General features: G+C 50.0%; 1 long non-coding RNA gene across 1 annotated transcript in view; it reads left to right on the forward strand.

Moving 5' to 3' along the window:
- LOC138283418 (uncharacterized) overlaps nucleotides 1–21,773 on the forward strand; it is a 51,161-nt gene that overhangs the window by 9,302 nt on the left and 20,086 nt on the right. Inside the window, exon 2 of the long non-coding RNA XR_011201247.1 lies at nucleotides 4,340–4,383. This is a non-coding gene — a long non-coding RNA (uncharacterized lncRNA). The remainder of the gene's footprint in view (nucleotides 1–4,339; nucleotides 4,384–21,773) is intronic.

The raw sequence follows: 21,773 nt of genomic DNA on the forward strand, positions 1-21,773 counted from the left end.
CGAATTACACTATGCCGACTACATTGCGATAATGGACTGTACAATAACCGGCTTACAGTGGGCACTAAACGCTCTGAACACATTTAATATAGCCAGCTTCAAGTAAACCAGGAAAAAACAAAGGTTATCATATTTGGAAGGTTTAAAACCAAAAAGATCATAACCTGACAACTTCGAAGTCAGATCATTGGCATAGTCAGAAAGTACAACTTCCTTGGTGTGTGGTCCAGTGAAAACCATCTGGCAGGGAAACAGAAAGGTGAATCAGAAACACATTTTCAGCAGTCACAAATCAGGATTGCCCAAGTGAACAGCTAACAAGTGCATCGGCAGCCCCAATACTAAGGGCAACAAAAGCAACTCTACTTCCCGCCCTGCAGTATGGCAAACTGCCTTATCCTAGATCTCTAGAAGCCACTGTGGCACAAGCACACTGTGGGGCGTATAGAAAAATCTTATAACCAAAACCTGTCTGACACTCCAGGGTAAGACTGAAAGTTGGGCCTTGTGTCCCAGAAATTAGATTTCCAAGCATCCATCTTGAAGTACTACATAAGGTTTAGGACTTTCGAAAAGGGAGACTCCAGATGGCAGAAACCATCCCATTCAACACTTGGAAAATAACAAATAGAAGATCAAAGGAAATTTCAAGGGAACAAGACTTACTGATTGTCAAATCCCCATCAGAAGTGCTAGTGTTAAAGGACTCTTACCTGGTTGGGGCCCCACAGCCATATCTTTTAGAGATAATAAATGCAGAAATCTGAGGGCAGATCTTTTACTTGCGGACAGTAGCCGTACCAATTAAGGATTTTAATCCTTCTTGGCCCTCTCATAAAGATAAAAGAGCCTGCAGGCTTTGCTCTTACCAATGTGAAACCTGGTTGCATCTGATTTGTTGCAGCTCCTCTTTAGTCTCTCAGAGGAGACAGCTAATTAGACCAGTAGCATTGGCCTTGGGGGCACGCACTTGCTTGGAGCCATCTATCATCTGCTTCTCACACTCGGCAGCCTGGTCCTTGGCTAGATGTGCAAAATATGTCACAGCACTAAGGCGGCTGCTCTCCAAGTCAGTGGAGGTGGCCGACATGGAGCACAGAGGGTCATTAAAAGGTTAAGAACCATCTGAGACCACTGAGTTTCAGATAGATTCGCAGTTGTACGTTTTATTTGCACAAGCACTTTCAGCCCCTTAGCATAGAGGGAGGACAGTAGACAAAGTTGGAGCAAGTTAATTCATAAAGTCGCAGAAAGGGTGAGGACAGTGTAGGAAATTGTAAGAGCGGAATAGTATGTGTTCACAGATAAAATATTGTAGTGCCTCGCTCTTCAGGCAAATTCATTTTGACTGTCAAGAGCAACTGGGTTTGTTGGGAAAATCAATGTATCACTGACATAATGGTATTCGGTGTGTTTGCATTTTAATTTAAGATAATGTTTTATCAATGTTTTTATTGTAATGGTTTTAATTAACTTACCAATAAAGCTGACAATGACAATCAAGAGCCAAACTAACAACTTTGTTATGTAATTTCTCCGGCACAGCTAACAATTCTGCATGTCTCAAATAACGTTTTTGTTTGGACAATTCAATAGCCATCTTTCGGGCATTACTTCATCTAAGTTCTTAAGCAAAGGCCCTCTCCCACAAATATGCTCCATCACTCTCCTCTCCTGAATTCTTCATAGTCACCGTAACTATACAAAAAAGTGATGGATTGAAGCTTGAAATAACCTTTGCCCCTGGTAATTATTCTAGACTGCAAACCAGCCCTTTGTTAATCTGCACACCATGCCACCTCAGTTTGGACCCAGCCATATTCAAATATGTCTTGACCCTGCTTCCCTGGGACCAGTCCAAACTGTCAGGTCAAGTCCTTCCTGAACCGGTACACAAGCATCCCAGGACTGGTTTCACTCTTATTAGCGCTTATCATCCAGGCACAGTTTGCAGCATGCCTGTCCCACTATGGGTGTGTCACTGAACTATGCAAAACAGTAATGGGTGGAATGCTTCAACTAATCTCAGCCATTGGTAATTGCTAGTGATTGCATCCCAGTCCATTGTTGTATTACACACCTTGCCACCTGAGTTTGGACCCAGCCATATGCAAACCAGTCTTGAGTCTGCTTCAGTGCAAACAGTCCAGTCCAAACTGCCAGGCCAGGTCCTCCCTGAAATGGAACACAAGACACAGTGAACTACTTTTGTCATTATGAGGACTCATTAGCAAGATATTCTGTTAATCTTCCTTCCTCCATGGCGCCGACCCAATCTGCTTTGGTTATGGTACCTCCAGTAGGCTCCTCTAGGGAGCACGCTATAACCTGATCCTCCTCCTCAGTATGGTCCAAACATCACTAATTGGCAAACAATCTGCAGAGACGATGCACACCTATGCAATATACTCTACCTTGTAGGAAAGCTCTTGTAGCCTATATTGTCACTTAGCTATCCTAGAGTTAGGTTTACCAGCCCTTTTGGTGGTATACAAATCAGTGAGAGGTTTATGGTCAACCCTGACGGCAAATTCCAAACCCCACACGTAACTGTGAAAGTGGTTCATGCCCCACCACAAACCAATCCCTCCCTCCCACTGAATGAGTATACAGCTTCAGACCCCTTTAACCGGAGAAATGTGAAGGCTACCACCTCATCCTTCCTGTTCCTGCATTGAGGTAATATGGCACCTAAACCCTGCTGGCTTGCATCCGCCACTACCATACAAGTGTCATTGGTATTGAATGATTTAAGTTGAGAAGAATGGCATGAACAACATTCTTGACATGCTAAAACTCCTTCTCGCAGTCCTCCCACACACACACCTCTTGTTCTTATTAAGAAGTTTCTACATGTTGTATACCTTTTACTCACAGCTAAAAACAAATACTGAGTAAAACTAAATCATGCCTAAAAACAACCTCAACTGGTCCTTAGCAGCCTGTGCAACAAAATCCGCAATAACCTTAAATAAATGCTCTCAAGGTTTCACTCCTTGTGCCAGTACCCAAGATAATCTATACTCGAGATATGTCACTTACACATATGCCTCGTCAAGGGAACACCTATCTCTCTTTAAATACTTCACACCTGAGCATACCTTCTATCATGCGTTTCTTTATTCTGACCATAAACCAACAAGTCGTTTTGAGAGCACGCATCATCATAAACGGTAAATGAGTTGCTGGAAAAATACATACACTGACCATACACCAAAAGCCATACATTAAAACCTAAATGCCCCTGTACTGGTGATTAGACATCACATATCAGGAACCCCGAAGTAATATAATTTGATTGGATGATAGGTAAAGGCAATATTTAATGCAGAGAAATCCTCAGCATCCTTCAAGGAGGTTAGCATCTCAGAAATATTTGCCAGTGGGTGACAAGCTACACATATACTGGCATTTAGATCTGTCGGATGCATACACATTTTTAAAGCCCCACTGACCCTGCGTGCCATCACTACTGGGGAAAAACAATCAGAACTTTCAATTGCTTATATTTAGAAGTCCCAGTTTCCCATGTTGATTGATGAATGCAGACGGAAACCAATGTGCTTAGTGTCTGTATTTTAATTTTGAAAACGGAAATCTAGAAAATTTTCCATTTGTGAGTGACTCTCCATGCTGTCCTTCACGAATTCCCAGCCGACTGCTGGGCAGATAGATAGCTTAGGGAGTTAAAAAGCAGAATGAGATTTAAAATACAGGCTATTAACATATATTTGTTGATTATGCTAAGATTTATCTGTGGGTGTTGTGTTGTATTATATTTGGCTGTTTAATGTGCGAAAATGTGACAGTCATCATAGTTTGAGTTTATGTTTACAGTTAAATATGGAAATATACCATTTTATAACTCCATTAATTCACAAAACACTAAATAAATATTGATAAATATCAATAAGGTGGCAAAAAATAAATATGGATAAATACAGATGGAAATGTTAAAAAATATCATAAAACAGAGAGTCCTACTTATATCCTGTTCAAACGCACTCCTCAGCGCTGACATTACAGCCTAGGTAGCTCTGTTCAAGTCATGAACAAGAGGGCGTCATTCCATTGATGCTGGAGTGTCATTTGATGGCGTGTTGTGTTGAGGCGGTAAGGCTTTTTGTCTGTCAAATGGGGGAAGGTGTATTGGGATTTTACTGTAGTGGAATCATAGGTATGGGTTTCATATGGAATGTTATTTGTTGTATTGTTGGAACTCACCAGGTTGGAGTTTTCCTGGTCTTTGCACCTACTGTACGTTAACTCAATAATGGAGTTCAAATACACGGTGTCTGGTACTTCCCTTCGATATTCTGCTTATTTCTTTCCTCTGCAGGCTGCAATGAAGCTGCCCAGATCCACAGCTGAGGAGAAGGCCAGGTCTGCAGTATTACCTCTTTGCTTTGGGTTTTATTGACAGCACAATGCTGATTTTAGGTACAGTTGATCTCAATGGAATTTGAGGTTTACTTAGAGTTCCTACATGTGAAACACTTTGTAGGAGAACTGGTCTTGTGTATAGGTGTAAAAGGTTAATCAAAGACATTTTGGAGCTATCATTGGCTAATCATGTCGACTGGTGCAGATGAGGCGGTTACTATGGTTACTATGGGCTGTGAGTATCACCCTCTAAAGCAGATACTGGGGTGTCACCCTTTGTTCTAATGAGAGGACGTATTTCCACATCCAGATTAGTTCGGCCTTCGATGGGTGGGTCAGGGTTACCAGTAGAAAGGATCAAAGATGTGTCCAAGACAAGGAAGCCTACACGTGGAGTAAAGGAAAGGCAGGGGAAAAGGACAGGGAAAGGGAAACGGGAATGGGAAGGAGGGGAAAGGAATGTGGGAAGGAGGGGGAAGGGAAAGGGGAAAAGGAACGAAAGGGGAATAGGTAGGGGGCAGGGAAGGGGATGGTAAATGGGAGGGTAAGGGGAAAGAAAAAGGAAAATGAAAAGGGGTGGGGAAGAGTAGGGGAAGAAAGGGAAGTGGTATGGGAAAGGCAGGAGAAGAGGGAAAAGGGAAGGGAAAAAGGAAAGTGGGAAGGAAAGGGAAAAAGAAAAGGGGAAAGGGAATGGTAGGGTAGGGGAAAGGAAATGGGAAGGGGAAAGGGAAGGAGAAAATGGAAGGGGAAAGGGAAAGAGGAGGGGAAGGGGAATAGCAAGGGGAAAGGGTAGGGTGAAGAGGAAAGGGGAACGGTTTACGGGGAAAAGGAATGAGGGAAGGGGAGGGGAAAGGGAAGTGAAGGCGGAAGGGTAGGGGGAAGGGGAGAGGAGGGAGAAGGGGAGAGAGAAGGGGAGGAGAATTAGAAGAGGAGAGGGAAGGGAAAGGAAAAGGTGAAGGGGGAGAGGGTGATAGGGGAAAGGCAAAAGGGAAGGGGAGAGGGAAGTGGAATGGGAAGGGAGAAGGGGGAAAGGGAAAAAGGGAAGGGGAATGGGAAGGGTATGGGGAAGGGAAGGGGAAAGGTTTAAGGGGAAGAGGAAAGGGAATCTGAATATCTGAATAGGAAGGGGAAAGGAAAGGGTGGGGAAGTGGAGGTTGAAGGCAAAGGGGGAAGGGAAGGGGAACAGGGAGGGGATGGAAAGGGAAAAAGGAAGGGGAAAGGGAAGAAGTGGTATGGGTAGGGTAAAGGAAATGCAGGGGAAAGGCAAGGGGGAAGGGAAAAAGGGAAGGGGAAAGGGAAAGGGGAATGGTTAGGGGGCAGGGAAGGGGGAGGGAGAGGGGGAAGGGGGAATGAAAAGGAACATAGAAAGGGAAGGGTAGGGGGAAGGGTAAAGGGAAAGGTGAGTGGAAAGGGGAAAAGGAGGGGAAGGGTAGGGGGAAAGGGGTGGAGAATGGGTAGGGAAAGAGGAAGGGGAAAGGACAAGGGGAATGGAAGGGCGAAGAGGGTGACGGGAAAAGGGGAGGGTGAAGGGGAAAGGTTTAAGGGGAAGGGGGAAGGAAAGGGGAAGGGGAAAAAGAAGGGTAGGGGAAGGAAAGTAAAGGGTTGGGGAAAGAGAAGGGAGGGATGGAGAGGGGAAGGTGAGGAGAATGGGAAGGGAAAGAGGAAGGGTAGGGAGATGGGGAAGGGGAAGAGTAGGGCTAGGGGAAGTATAAGGGAAAGGCAGGGGAAGAGGATGGGAAGGGAAAAGGGGAGGGTGAATGGGAAAGGTTTAAGGGGAAGGGGAAGGGAGGGGAAAGGGGAAAAAGGGTAGGGGAAGGGAAGGGTTATGGAAAGGGGTGGGTGAAGGCAAAGGGGAAAGGGGAAGGGAGAAATGGAAAAAAAAAGGGGAAGAGGATCTGAACGAGTAGGGGAAGGGTTGGGGAAAGGTAAAAGTGAAGGGGAAAGGGACTGGGAAGGAAAAGCGGAGGGGAAGAGGGGGTTTGGGAGGGGGAGGGAAGGAAAAAGGGAATGGGAAAGGGAAGAAGTGGTAGGGGATGTGGTGAGGGAAGGGGAAAGGGAAAGTGGAAGGGAAAAGAGGAAAAGGTAAGGGGAGGGGAAATGGAAAGGAAGAGGAACGGGAAAGAGAACGGGAAGGGGAGTGGGAGGGGGATGGGGAGGAAGGGAAAAGGGAAGGAACAGGGGTGGGGAAGAGGAAAGGGAAGAGTAGGGGATGGGGAAGGATGGGAAAAGGCATGGGAAGGGAATCAAAGGGGGATGGGAAGAGGAGGGGGAAGGGGAAAGGGTAGGGGAAAGGAAAGGAAAGGAGGAAATTGAAGGGAAAAATGAAAGGGAAGGGAATGGCTAAGGGAATGGGAAAAGAAAGGGGGATGGAAAGGGGAAAATGGAAGAGTAGAGGATGGGTAAGGAAAGGAGAAGGGGAAGGGAAAAGGTAGGACAAAGGGAAGGTGAAAGGGAAGGGGAAAGTGGAAGGTGAATGGAAGAGGAAGGGAAGAGAAGGGAAAAGGGAAGTGGAAACAGAAGGGTAAAGTGAAGGGAGGGGAAGTGGATCGAAAAAGGGAACAAGAGGGAAGGGGAAGTGGAGGGAAAAGGCAAGCGAAGGGGAAGGAGGAAGGGGAAGGTAAAGGAAAAGGGAGAAGGGAAGAGAGGGAGAAGGGGAAAGGGAAAAAGGGAAGGAGAAAAGGGATGGAGAAAAGGAAAGGGGAAGAGTAAAGGTAGGATGAAGGGGAGGCGGGAAGGGCAAAGGGGAGAGAAAGGGGAATAGGAAAGGGGAAAAGAAAGGGAAGGTAAAGGGGAAGCAGAAACGGAAAGGGGACAAGGGAAAAGGGAAGGGGGAGGAGAAGGGGAGAAGTAAGTGGAAAGGTGAAGGTAAAGGAGAAGAGGAGTGGGAAGCACTGAAGTGGGAGGGGAAGGGGAGGATGAGGAAGGGGAAAAGAAAAGGGAAAAAGAAAGGAAAGGGAAAGGGGACGAGGGAAAGGGAAAAGGGAAGCGTTAAAGGGAAGGGGAAAGGGGAGTGGGGAGAAGGGACGGGGAAGGGAAGAGGGCAAGGGAAAGGGGAGGAAAAGGGAAAGGGTGAAGAGAAAAAGGGAAAAGGAAGAGAAAGAGGAAAAAGAAAAAAGGGAAGGGGTAAGGGAAAGGGGAGGAGGAAAGAGGGAATGCAAAGGGAACGGGGAAGAGGAAAGGGAAGGGGGAAGGGAAGAGTAGGGGAAGGGAAGAGGAGGGGAAGGGAAAAGAGAAAGGAAAGTAAAGCGAATTGGAATGGAAAGGGAAGGGAAGGGGAAACAAAAAGGGGAGGGTGAAGGGAAAGAGACAGTGGAAGGGGAAAGAAAAAGGAAAAGGGGAGGGGGAAGAGGAAGAGGAAGTGGAATGGAAGGGGAATGGGAAGGTGATGGGTAAGGGGAGGGAGAAGGGGAGGTGGAAGGGGGAGGGGAAGAGGAGGGGTAGAGAAAGGGAATGAGAAAAGGAAGGACAAGGGAGAGTAAAGGGAAAGGGTAAAAGGGAAGAGGAAAGAGGAAAGGCAATGGGTAGGGAAGAAGGGAAGGGGAAAGGAAAAGGTAAGGAAGAGGGTAGGGGAGGATGAAGTGGAATTGAAAGGGGATGGGAAGTGGAAGGGGTGAGGGAAGGTGAAGGTGAAAGGAAAGGGGAAGGGGAGGAGGGAAGGAGCAGGGGAAGGGGAAGTTGAAGGGTAAGGGCAGGAAGAAGGGGTGGAGTGGAGGGAAGGGGCAGGGGAAGGGGATAGAAGAGGGGGAAGGGAAGTAGAGGGAGGGGACAGGGAGGTGAACGGAATGGGGAAGCGGAAAGAAAAAGGGGAAGTGAGGGAAGGGGAAGAGTAGGGGAACTGGATGGGAAGGGGAAAGGATAAGGGAAGGGGGATGGGAAACGGAATGGGAGAGGGTAGGGGAAAGTTTGTGGGAAGGGAAGGCAAAATGGAAGGGGAGGAGGAAGTGGAAAGGGGTACGTGAAAGGGAAATGAATGGGGAAAGGGGAGGGTGAAGGGGAAAGGAGGTGAAGTGGAGGAGGAAAGGTAAAGGAAAGGGGAGTAGGAACAGGAAGGGGAGGGAGAAGGGGAAGAAGGGCTAGGGGGAAAGGGGAGGAGTAAGGGGAAGGGAAGGGGAAGTGGAGGGGGAGGGGGTGGGAAGGGAAAGTGGGAAGTGGGATGGGAAAAGAGAAAGGGGAAGAAGGAGGGGGAAGGTGAAGAGTAGGTGAACAAGAAGGGGAAAGGAAAAGGAAAGCTAATGGGAAGGGGAGAAGGGTAGGTGGAATGGAAGGGGAGAGGGAAAGGGAAAATGGGAAAGGGGAGGGAGAAAGGGTGAAGCGGAGGAGGGAGGGAAAAAGGAAAGGGGAGTAAGAAGAGGAAGGGAAAGGGGAAGGGGAAGGGAAAGGGGAAACATTAAAGGGGAGAGAGGAAAGGGAAGAGGAAAAGAGGAAAGGGAAGAGGGAAAGAGAAAGGGAACGAGAAGTGAAACAGGAGGGGGAAGGGAAAAGGGAAAGTAGAGGGTGAAGAGAAAAGGATAAAGGGGAAGGTAAAAAGGGAAGGGGATGGGGGAAGGGGCAGGGGAAAGGGGAAGGGGGAAGGGGAGGTGGAAGGTGAAGGTGAAATGGAAAGGGGAGAGGGAAGGGAAAGGGGAGAGGGAAGGGTAAGGGGGATGGAGTGGTGGAAAGGCAAAGAGAAGTGGGAAAGGTAGGGGGAAGGAGGGTGGAGGAAGGAAAATATAGGGGAACGGAAAGGTAGGTGAAGGGAAGGTTAAGGGTAGGGGAAGGTAGGAGATGAGTAGGGGAACAGTTTGGGAAGGGTATTGGAAGGGGAGGGGAGGTGAAGGGGAAAGAAAAGGGTTGGGGAATAGGAAATGAAAGGGAAGGGGAGTGGGAAGGGAAAGGGGAAGGGTAATGGGGAAGGAGAACAGAAGGAGAAATGGAAGGGTAGGTGAAGGGGAAAGGGAAGGATGGTAGAAGGGGAAAGTGAAAGGTAGGGGAAGGGAGGGGACAGGAAGGTGGAGAAGGGGAAGGCAGGGTAAGAGGAAGGGGAAGGGAAGAGTGGCGGAAGGGAAGGGGAAGGGTAGGGTATGAATAGGGGAACAGGAAGGGGAGGAAAAGGGAATGGAAGAGTAGGAGAATGGGAAAGGGAAGGGTAAGGGTAAGCGATGGGCTAGGGCAGTGGAAAGGGAGAGGGTAGAGGAAGGGGAAAGGAAAACGTATAGGGTAAAGGGAAGGGGATGGGAAGGGTAGGGTAGGAAAAGGGCAGGATGAAGGGAAAATGGGAAATGGGGGGAGGAGGGGTAAGGGGGAGCGTAAGGGGAGGATGGGAATGGAAGGGTAGGGGAACAGTACAGGAAGGGAAGTGGTAGGGGAAAGGGAAGAGTGGGGGAAGGGGAAGGGTGTGGGGAAGGCAGGGGAAGAGAAAAGGGAAGGGTAAGGGAAGAGTAGGGGAAGGGTAGTAGAATGGTAGGGAAGGGTATGGGAGGAATGGGGAAGGGGAAAGGACAGGGAAAAGGGAAATGAAAGAGAAAGGGTGAAAGTGAAAGGGAATTGAGATGGGGAAGGGGAAGGGAAGGTGGGAATGGGAGGGCAACTGGAGCGGGGAAAGGGGAGCGGGAAGATGAAGGTGAAAGGGGAAATGGGAGGGGTAAAAGGAATGGAGAAAAGGGAGGGGAAGGGGAACAGGGCGCAGGAAGGGAAAGGGAGGGGGAAGGGGAAGGGGAAGGAGAAGGGAAGGGGAAATGGAAAAGGATGGTTAGGAAAATGGTATGATGAAGGGGAAAGGGAGGGCTAAAGGGGATGGGAGGCGGTGGGGGGAGGGGAAAGAGGGGGAGATGGGGAAGTGAAAGGGAAATCAGAGAGAGGGGAGGGGGAACGGGAAGTAGAAAGGGAGGGGGGAAGGGGAAAAGGAACGGGGAAGTGGAAGTGGAAGGAGAGGCAGATAGGAAAGGATAGGGGTAATGGGGTGGTGAATGGAAAGGGAGAGGGAAAGGGAAGGGCAAAGAGGGAACAGTAAGGGGAAGGAGGGAAGGGGGAATGGGAAGGGGAAAGGTAAGGATAGGGAAAGGGTAGGATGAAGGGGAAAAAGGAAAGCAGGAAGGGGACTGGTAAAGGGGAGGGAGGAGAGAAGAGGGGTAGGAGTGAAGGGGAAGGTGGGAAGGGGAAGGGGAAAGGAAAGGGGAGGGGAAGGGAAGGGAAAGGAAAAAGGGGAGATGGGGAAAGGATCTGGGAAGGGGAAAGGGGAAGAGAAAAGGTAAAAGTGGAAAGAGGGAAGGGGAGAGAACAGAGAAAAGGGAAAGGAAAGGAATGGGGGTGAATAGAACTTAGAGGAAGAAGGGGAGGGGGAAGGGAAAGGGGAGGGAGGAGGAAGGGGAATAGGAAAGGGAAGGGAAGGGGAGGTGGAGGGAAGTGTAAAGGATGGAGAAGGGGAGAGAAGGGGCAGGAGAAGGTAGTGGAAGCGGAAGGAAAGGGTAGGGAAAGGGAGAAGGGGGAAGGGGAACTGAGGAAGGGAAAAAAGGAAGGGGAATAGAGGGAAGAGGAGGGGAAGGGAAGGGGAAGGATGAGGGAAGGGTAGGGGAAGAGTGCAGGAAGTGGTAGGGGAAGGGTCGGAAATGGTAGGGGAAGGGTCAGGAAAGAGGAAGGGAAGGGTAGGAGTGAAGGGGAAGGTAGTAGAAGGGGAAAGAGAAAGTGGGAAGGGACGGAAAAGAAAGTGGGAAGGATGAGGGAAGGGGAAGAGAAGGGAAGGGGAAGGGAAGTGTAGTGGAAAAGGAAGGTAGGGGAAGGGAGGAATGGGGAAAGGGAGGGGAAGAGTAAGGGAAGAGTACAGGAAGGGTAAGGGAAGGATAGGTGAAGGGTAGGGGACTAGTACAGGAAGGGGAAGGGGGACAGTACTGGAGGGGTAGGGGAAGTGAACTGGTATGGGAATGGAAGAGTAGGGGAAAGATAAGGGTCGGGAAAAGGCAGAGGAAGGGGAAACGGAAGGGTAGGGGAAGGAGAAAGTGAAGGGAAGGGGATGGGACAGGGACAGGAAAGGGGAGGGGGAAGGGGAGCAGTACAGAGTAGAGGGGAGAGAACGGGGAGGAGAGAAGAGGGTGAGGGGAGGGGAGGGGGAAAGGGAGGCAGAAGGGATGGGGAAGCAGAAGGAGATGAGGAGAGGGAGGTGAGGGGGAAGGCGATGGTGAAGGGAAAAGGGTGGTGGGAAAGGAAATGGGAGGGGAAAGAGAAACGGAAGGGGAGGAGTAAGGGAAAAGGGATTGGGAAAGGGGAAAACAGTGGGTGAAGGGGAAAGGGAGAAGAAGAGGGGAGCGGGTGGGGTGAAGGGGAAGGGGAGAGGGAAGGGAAGGGGGAAAGGAAATGGGAGTTAGAAAGGGGATCAGGAAGGGAAGCGAAAGGGGAGGGTAAAGGGGAAGAGTAGCAGGAAATGGGAGTGGGAAGGGGAAAGAAAAAAGAGAGGGAGGTGGAAGGGAAGGGGAGGAGGGTCAGGGGAGAATGGGGAGAAGGGGATCATGGGGAGGGGAGGGGAAAGGGAGGGAGGGGAAGGAGGAGGGAAAGGGAAATGGGAAGGGAAGGGAATGGAAGGGGAAGGGGAGAGGAGGTAGGAGAAGGGGAGGGAAAGGGGAGAAGGCAAGAAAAGAGGGAAGGGGAGGGGGGAAGGGAAGGGGAGGAGAGGGGAAGAGGAAGGGAAAGGGGAGAGGGAGAAGAAGGGGAGGAGGAGGAGGGGAAAGATGGGAGGGGAAGGGGATGGGGAGGATAGGGAGAGGAAGGGAAGGCTGGGGAGGGGGAAAGGGAAGGGAAAAGGGAAGGGGAAAAGGGAGTGGGCAGGGGAGAGGGAAGGGGAGGGTAAGTGAAGGTTGGGGAAAGGGAAGGTAGGGGAAGGGAAGGGTAGGGAATGCGCAGGGGTACAGTACCGGGAGGGTAGGGGAAGGGAACTGGTAGGGGAAGGGGAAAAGAAGAGTAGGGGAAAGAGAAGGGTAGGGGAAGGCAGAGAGGAAAGGTAGGGGAAGGGAAGGGAAAGGCGAAAGGTAGGCGAAGGGGAAAGGGAAGGGTAGGAGAAGGGGGAGGCAAAGAGAAAAAGAAAGGGGAAAGGTGAAGGGGTAAAGAGGAAGGGAAAGGAGAGGGTGAAGGGCAGGGGGAAGGAGGGGGAAGAGGGAAGGGTGAAAGGGGAAGAGAGGAGGAGGGGAAACAGCAGGAGGGGAGAGGGAAGGAGGGGAAGGGGAAGAGGAGGCGAAGGTGAGGATGGGGAGTGGGAAGTGGAAGGAGAAAGGGAAGGGGGAGGAGGGGAAGGGAGGGTCAGGGGAAGGTAGGGGAAGGGTAGGGGAAGGTAATGGACGAGTATGGGACCAGCACAGGAAGGGTAGGGGAAATGTAGGAGAAGGGAAGTGGTAGAGGAAAGGTAGGGGTAGCTAAAAGGCAGGAGAAGGGGAAAATGAAGGGTCAGGGGAAAGGAGGAAGAGGGAAGTTGAAGGGGGGAAGGGAAAGAGGAAGTTTAGGAGGAAATGTAGGGGAAGGGAAAGGGGAGGGTGAAGGGAAAGGGGAGATGGAAAGAGAAGGAGGGGGAAGAGGGAAGAGGAAAGGGTAAAGGGGAAAAGGGGAGGGGAAGGAAATGGTAGAATGGAAAAGCGGTACGGGGAAGGGGCAGGGGCGTGGTAAAGGGGATGGAGAGGGGTAAGAATGAAGGGGGATGGCAAAGAAAAGGGGAAGCAGAAGGGAAAGGGAAAGGTAGAGAAAGGGTAGGGGAAGGCGAAGAGGAAAGGAAAGAGGAGGGTACGGGTAAGGAGGAAGAGGAGGGCAAGGAAAGGGGGAAGGGGAATGGTAGGGAAATAGCAAGTGTAAGGGAAAGAGGAAAGGGGTAAGGGGAACGGGAGGGTAAAGGGGAGAGCGAGGGGGTGCTGGGAAAGGGGGAGCAGGGAAAGAGAAAGGGAATGCGGAAGGGCATGGGGGAGGGGAAGGGGAAAGGGAGGGGAGAAGGAGAGAAGGAGAAGGTGAAAAGGGGAGGGAAGAGAAGGGGAAAGGTAGCTGATAGGCAGGGGAAGGGGAAAAGGAAGGGTTGGGGAAGTAGAAGGGTAGGGAAAGGAAGGGGAAAGGGAAGGTGTTGGGGAAGGGAAGGGGAAAGGGGAAGGGAAAGGGGGAAATTAAAGGGGGAGGGGAAAGGGAAGGGGAGTGGGAAGGGAAAGTGGGAAGGGAAAAGGAGAGAGAGGGAAGTAGAAAGAGGGAAGAGAAAGAGGAAGGTTAGGAAGTGTAGGGGAAGGGTAGGGGAAGGTGAAGGGACAGGGGGAAGGGGAAGGGTATAGAAAGGGTAGGATGAAGGGGAAATGAAAAAGTGGAGGGGGAAGGGGCAGGGGCGTGGTAAATGGGAGGGAGAGAGAAGAGGGGTAGGAATTAAGGGGGTGGGAAAGAAAAGGGGAAGCGGAAGGGAAGGGGAAAGGGGAGAAGATGAACGGAAGGGGGGAAGGAAAATGGGAGAATGGAAAGGGGAAGTGAAAGGGGAGAAGGGGAAGGGAAAGGGGCAGGGGAAGTCGATGTGGAAGGGTATGGGGAAGGGGGATGAAAAGAGGAAGGGGAAGAGAAAGGAGAAAGGTGAAGGGAAAAGGAGAAAGAGGATGCGTAAAGGGGGAAGGGGAAGAGAAAAGAGAAAGGGGAAAGGTGAAGGGGAAAGGGAAGGGGAGGGAAGAATGAAAGGAACTGGGAGGGATAATGGGGAAGAGGAACGGAAAGGGGAGAGGGAAACGGGAGGGGAATGGAAGGGAAAGGGGAGGTGGAAGGGGGAGGGAAGGGGAATTGAAGGGTAGAGGAAGGGAAAGGGGAAGGGTAGCAGATGTGTAGGGGAAGGGAAGCGAAGGGTAGGGGGAGGCGAAAGTAGTGGAAGGAAAAAGTTTGGAAAAAGTTTGGAAAAAGTTTGGGGAGGAAATCGGTTGAAGGAGGAAGGGAAAGGGGAAAAAGGAAGGGGAAGGAGTAAGGGGAGGAGGAAGGGGGAGGAGGAAGGGGAAGGAGGAAGGGAAGGGTAAGGGAAGGCGAAGGATGAGGGATAGGATTGGAAAGGGGAAGTGAAAGGTAGGGGAAGTGTATGGGAAGAGGAGGGGAGGGAAGGGGAAGATAGGAGAAGGGTAGGGGAAGAGAAGAATGGGGGAAGAGTACATGAATGGTAGGGGAAGAAAAGTGGTAGGGGAAGGGATGGGTAGGGGAAGGGTTGGGAAAGTGGAAGGGAAGCGTAGGGGAAGGTAGTGGAAGGGGAATTGAAGGGTAGTGGAAGGGCGAAGGAGGAAAGAGAAAGGGGAGGGGAAGGGGAAGGATGAGGAAAGGTAAAGGAAAGGGGACAGGAAAGGTAAGGGAAGGGGACGGTAATGGAAAGGGAAGGATTGGGCAAAGAAAGGGGAAGGGTAGGGGAAGGGGAAAGGAAGATTAAGGGACAGGAAGTGTAGGGAAAGGAAAGTGGTAGCGGAAGGAAAGGGAAGAGTATGGTAAGGGAAGCAGAACATGAAGGGAAAGTATAGAGGGAAGGGTAGGTAAAGAGTAGTGGAAAAGAAGGGGAATTGTAGGGGAAAGGCAGTGGAAGGTGAAGGGGAAAGGGAAGGGTAGGGGAAGTGTAGGGGAAAGGTATCGAAAAATAAATTGAGATGAGGAAAAGAGTAATGGGAAGAAAAGAAAGGAGTGGAGAAAGGAGAAAGATGTTGAAAGTAAAAATGGTTAAAAGGGGCTTGGGGAGGGAGAGGTAAGGGGCAGGGAATTTGATCGGTTGAGAGGGAAAGAGAGAAAGAGAAAGAAAGAAAGAGAACGGAAGGAAAATTAAGGGGACTGGAATTTCAAGTCCGTATCAAGTCAATTTCAAGTTAGTTTTCAAGTTAGTTTTCAGTTTGGTTTCAAGTTAGTTTTCAGTTTGGTTTCAAGTTCGGTTTTCAGTTCAACTTTTCGTTTGGTTTATTTACTCACCTTGCCCCCTTATACCCGCCTCTTCTCCCATCCTTAATGGAGCCTCCTAAGCTCGTCCAGCTTCGGCCTCTCATTGTCTCCAGCTCCAGCCGCCAGCAGTGGTGCTCCCCGTCCGGTGCCGCTGAGGGCAATGCTGCAGCTGCCTGGTTACCGGCCTTTTATACCGAGGACACGTCACAATGGAGACTCTTCACCGTGCCATCATACATCACCGCTTATGGGTGATACCATGTGTTTCAGTTTAACAGGGGGAGCAGGCAAGACACGGGTTTAGACCAATGTCTTGAGAAAATCCAATTATTCACTCATAAAAATGATCCTGCGATGAACCTGAAAGAAGGCCCCGTTCTACCTGACATTCTCCCCATCAGTGGTCTCTCATTTTCTCTGCTGCGGCGGAGTCCCCTCCCCCTCTCTGCACGTACCCTGGGCCCCGTGACGTCACACTGGAGTGCCTGCCACGTCATAAATGTTCCATTCGCAGAATTCTGCTCCTGGTGCTGCTGGGAAGGCACAGGCCTCACACGTGAATTTAAAAGTTGGGTTTTCTCAGTCTTCATGCAAATAAAATATATTTTAATCATATGATCCTGTGCGTTCCAGAGCGCTCTTCGTGGTGCTACTTTTCAAAAGTGCGTAATTTATTTATCTGCAGGACTGACCCCGTGCCTTCGGCAGCGGGCGCTTAGCTAAGTAAATCACATTAAATCCGAGGAGCGCCAGTTGCCACCTCTGGGCTCATTTTCCAGCTCCGGCTCTGACTCTTTGGTGGCGGTGAAGTGGGTAAGGAGTAAAAATTTGGGTGGTGCGCAGGTCTGCACATCACCTGTGCTTTGATGTTAGGTGGAGCTCAGAAATCATTCCATTTTACACAAGCCCTAGAAACTAAAAAGCCTTTTTCTTTCTGCCCCTCGGCACATTAAAAGCCTATAACGGCTGGGCCCGTTTAAACCCCATTGTGTACATATTCGTTTTTATGAGGGCGAAGAAATAAGTAATCCATAGAGGTACCCAGAAGGCGATAAACCCAGGCGGGTAGCCCCTAGAGACAAGCGACTAAACACACCAGCGCTGCAAGCAGCGGAGGAAGTCATCCGTACCCCTCCTTCCAGCTTCCATTGTGTGTTAAAGTGGCAGGAGTTTGTAGCGCTGGACGTCATTTATTCTGTTTCTAAACAAACAAGAGAAAGTCCAAACTATCCAAACAACTGAGTCCATGTATCAGTCTAATACACGAATACACCATAGAAACACCTGAAGCATTTCAATAATTACAAAAGAGTGCACTTGGAAAACCGAACCTGGAGCTCCTTGGTCTACGGGAGTTACCCACTCTTGAAGAGTTCCCCAGCCCGCCCAGCTCTGAAGCCCTTGTTAGCTCCCTGGTCTACAGTAGTTCCCCACCCTCTATGAGTCCTCAACCTCCCGTCCGCACCAGCTCTGAAGCTCTTGATAGTTCCCTGGTCTACGGTAGTTCCCTACCCTCAGACGCCCCTCTCCCCCCAGCCCGCACTAGCTCTGAAGGCCTCAGCTCCCTCGTCTTAGGTAGTTCCCCAGCATTTATGAGCCCCCCACCTCCCGCCCAGCCTGCGCTAGCTCTGAAGTCATCAGCTCCCTGGTCTACAGAAGTTCCCCACCCTCCAGAAGTCCCCCAGCCCGCAGGAGCTCTGAAGCCCTCATCTCCCTGGTCTAAGTTCCCCACCCTTTATAAGCCCGCCCCAGCCTGCACTAGCTCTGAAGCCCTCATCTCCATTGGTCTACGGTAGTTCCCCACCCTCCAGAAGTTCCCCAGCCTACCAGAGCCGCGCAGTTTTCACTAACGCCCTGGTCTGAAGTAGCTCTGAGCCCTTCCTGAGCTCCCCATCTTCAGTAGCTCTCCAGCCCAGACAGCTCTTCACACTCTATTAGTTCACCGCCCCCTTCTAGTTTCCAGGCCTGGAGAAGGTCTCGGCCTTTCAGTAGCGCCACAGCCGGTACCAGACGCCCATTCTACACCACCCACAGCTCCCTGGTATAAAGTAGCTCCCCACCCTGCCTGAACTCCCAAACCTGGACTAAACCCCCTCCACACTTGCCTGCACGGCCTCCATATCCTACAGCTGCTCCACACCCTGTGCTAAACGCCCGACCTCCCTCAGCCTATAACATCTCACCACCCTGCAGGGTCGGATTGGGATCACAATTAGGTCCGGGCACTTAAACCAAAAAATATATACATATATCTATGTTGGCCCACATTCCCGGATCGTGCCCTTTCATGAAACACCGTTTATTGGATTAATTTTTATAGAAATGTTTGGCAACTTTAGTAGTGGAGAAGTGTGGCACAATGGTTAGAGCGGCAGACCCTGAAGCAGAGATCTGCCTCAAGACCAGGGTTCAAGTCCCACTTCGGCAGGTCTTGGGCTCAATTCCCTTGGACCAGATAATTCTCGCCTCGGTGCCTCTGGGCAATAGTTTGCTTAATTCCCCACAACGGCCCCAGCGCTTGGATGCCTGGTTTCACCCTGGGGGTGCCCAGGAGTGGGCACCTCACAGGGAAAAGCCAAGAGGGGTTCCATAGGGGTATGAGTACAGTGCCTTGAGACCCTAACGGGTGAGTAGTGCGCTATACAAGTGCAAATTTACATTTATTTTATAGTTTTTAGAGCCAGTAACATGGGTAAAAATTGAAGCCATTTCATTTTGGCCAGGCGGGCAATGTGAAATACAATGGTCCAAGGGCCTCAACACCTGATCTGACGGGTATTTTAATATCCAGCACCATACGAAAATGGAGAACTCCATCTGAATCTAAGGGGTTATTCTAACTTTGGAGGAGTGTTAATCCGTCCCAAAAGTGACGGTAAAGTGACGGATATACCACCAGCCGTATTACGAGTTCCATAGGATATAATGGACTCGTAATACGGCTGGTGGTAAATCCGTCACTTTTCCGTCACTTTTGGGACGGATTAACACCTCCTCCAAAGTTAGAATAACCCCCCTAGTCTTTTCCCCCTAATCAGTATGTAGTTTAAACAGGAACCGTAAGGAAAATGCACTTTATAATGATTTTTAAAGCTGCCGTAATAATCCATGATTGAGCATCAAATTAACAAAGACAAAACAGCCATTTTAAAATGAATAAGGGTTTATATTTAAAAATTCCATTTTAATTATCATGCTATGGACTTTGCAGAATTTTAAAACATGAAGAATGGCAGATTTTTTTAAAACGCTTTTTGTAGTTTTATATAGTGTGAATTCGTCCCAAGGGCATGGAATATATTTACATGAGCACCAGTTGCATTACAGGAGATCATTTTCGTTTTTATTTAAGGCCTCGGGAGATCCAGTGATTTGCCTAGAATCACAGGATGTTGAGCTAACGCCGGGACGCAGTTCCCGAGTTTCAAAATTGGCAGCACTGGTCAAGGTGGTCTCACAACAGCTAGGCCTGTGCAAAACACACCAGTGTCCCCAACCCCCACCTCCCCACTAGGGTGTGAATTGGAAGCGGCCTCCCTGGGGACCAGTTGTTTCTCACCTCACCCCCATTGGGGTCAGCCCAGCCCAAAAGCAGTATCTTATCCCTGGCCCCTCCCCCATCGGGCCATCGCATCACTTTCAGGCCTTGGTGGTTGGGGAGGGAGGGCGTATACAGGGGCTTTGTTGGGGGCGAGATGTTGTCACCTCAGATCCAGTGTCTTTCGAGGTCTAGTGGGGAGGTGGGGGTTGGGGACACTGGCTATGGCCTGGCAGAGGAGGAAGGAAGCAAAGAGTAAAGCTTCTGGGCTGGCTTCGGGAGTGGTGGTGGTGGGGGGCAGGAGGGGCTAAAGTGAATATGGTCCAAAGGGCATACCACCTGACATCACCCCTCTCCCCCGCCCCAGCGAGGCTGCTTTGCCCTTTCTGTCCCAGCCTTTGTTGACAAACTGGAAGGTGACAAGGATCACTGCTTTTGGGGGCTTGTGCAGCCCCACAGGGGCCAAGCTTAAGTCTGCAACGCAGGCTTAGTGATGCAAGCCACTGCCCTGACAGCCAGCCTGCCCCACATTCCAGTGCCCTGGTGGGGGCTGGCAAAGATAGCAAGGCTCTGTGGGCAAGGACTGCCCTCCTTCCCAATCTGACCCTACCACCCAGGAGAGGCTCGTGGTGCTAAGTAGGGGCGTGGTGGCGCACAAGCAGGTGGGGAGGGCGGATATGGCGGGATTTAATAATAAGAAAAAAACATACCCGTTTTGTTGCCACTGTGACCAACTACACTGTTCCTCTCCTGCAGACAAGCTGCAGGCACAGGCTCCCAGCCTGCCCTGCGGCCAATCCTGACACTGCTCAGAGCAGCATTAGGATTGGCTGGGAGCGCCCAGCCAGGACACTCCCAGGCAGACTGAGAGCCTGTGCCTGCTCTCTCCAGCCCAGCAACACAGTGCCGGGCTGGTGAGAGCCTACTGCGCATGTGTGTTTGGCCTGACCGAGACAGCCGGACAAACATACATGCGCAGTGAGGGGGAGTTCACTACTCCCTCAGTGCTCATCACAGCCTGTGGCTCCGCCCCCTTTACTGAAATACATAATAAACATAGTTTATTATTGTTTTTTGGTAAAAGATTTGCAGCTACTGATGGGTGGGGGGGGGGGGGTAACGCTCCCCCGCCCTAGTGGAGGAGCCGCATCTGCTACCACCCAGTACTAACTCTATCTTCACTACTAGCAATCCTGGATTGATGGACCTCCTGGGATGTGGGAGGGCAGCTAGACCCTAACTTCAGGGCTAGCTAACACTTTGAGCAATAAGGCTCGAGCCATCTCCAGAGAGAAAATGTAAATTATTTGAGGCTCCTCCCTTTATTGTTCTTGCATAATGCGCAATACTGCATGTCATTTTTCTGAGCAATATTTGGAGTTTATTGAATTTTGACATGCAGTAACATGGTTTGCAGCATAACAGGAACAACCTTTACAATGGATTGTGGGTTTTTGTTGGCAGAAGGTATTCCAAATGCTGTGTTCTAAGATGCTGCTGACCTAGTGTAGTCTGGAATTTTGAGTTTTAGTTCCCGGGGCAATATTTTGCATTCTAAAACACACTGGAACCATTGTAGAGCTCTCAACCTAAGAGAGCTTAATAAAGACAACTTTTAGGGGACACTTCTTTATATATTGTGTTCATACTATAATTACTAGCATACACAACCTTTACTGCATTTCAAAACAGAATGTTAGTACCAGAGACACCTCTTTTGAGGTCTTGTGGGCTAGAGCGCCTCATGTCTTGGCCTTCCAACACGCAGTAGTACATGATTCTACATAATAACTATATGTTTCACTTCCCATGAAACCTGTTTGGCTCTGACTACTTAGGCACTCACATAGACAGCCCCCATTTTCATAGATACTGCTATAGAAACACTCATTAAACAGTGCACAATGTGAATATACCTTGATGCCCAAACATGAAGTATAACTATGAACTCTAGTAGCAGCAGACCAATAAACTGTAATACCATTTGTAGTAAGGTGAAGGAATTATATAGAATGACTAAGGAGTCTTACCATTAAATACCAACACTATACCCAGTAGTGGATATCAGATTCACTCTTGGTAAGCCCCAACTCAGTCCTGATAGTGTGACAAAGATCAGTCAGGCTCCTTAGAGGAACATGTATAAAGCATTTCACATTACCAACATGGACGATAAGTAGATGACACGACTCAAAAGAAATCCAACACCAATTTATTTAGAAAAATAGATACGCTTTCATTTTTCTTTAAATACCAAAATGAACTTTGTAGCTTCCATACAACTGGAGTTGTTGATTTTCAAAATACAGTACTTTGTAGGTTTAAACAGCTTCCATTGAAATCAATGGGAAAAACAGCAGTGTGCACTCGGGCACTTGTAGGCTGAGTTCCAGTGGTCCCACAGGAACTTAAGGTCCTGCAGGGACCTAGACCAAGAGTCAACAGACACATTTTTGTTACCTTGTCCAGGGACTCCGGTTGCAGAGGTGAAGTGGCTGTCCTTGGTGCTGAATGGTCCTCTGTGGCCGCTGCGCTTTGAACTCAGTTGCAAAACTGGACTTGGGGGTGGACTCACACTCTACCCTTCGGATGTAGACGTCTTTGGGGGGCCAACAACAGTTGGATCTTCACCACCTCATCCAGCAGTTCCAGGTGGAGAGGTGGCCTCCAGCTGTCAATCATGGGATGGTCGTGCCAAAGATGCTTTGCCAATCTAACTCACTTCCATCAGGCTGCAGACCCATAGGAGAGGGGTCGCTGGTGAAGTCGGTCGCTATGCTGGATGTTGCTCTGCAGTCAGTGAACATCGTGTGGCGGTCGGTTTCTGGGAAGACGACAGACAAGCCTTGGTAGCTGCAAAGGTGTTCCATGGGTTTCTTGGCGGCTGGAGGTTGTTTGGGGATGATGGGGGTAGAGGCTTGAAACTTGGTGCTGACTTCACTCCCTCCCGAGTTTCTTTAGGCTCAGGCATTCAGGGCCTGTC

The sequence above is a fragment of the Pleurodeles waltl genome, chromosome 3_1 (genome assembly GCF_031143425.1).
Source record: "Pleurodeles waltl isolate 20211129_DDA chromosome 3_1, aPleWal1.hap1.20221129, whole genome shotgun sequence".
NCBI lineage: Eukaryota > Metazoa > Chordata > Amphibia > Caudata > Salamandridae > Pleurodeles > Pleurodeles waltl.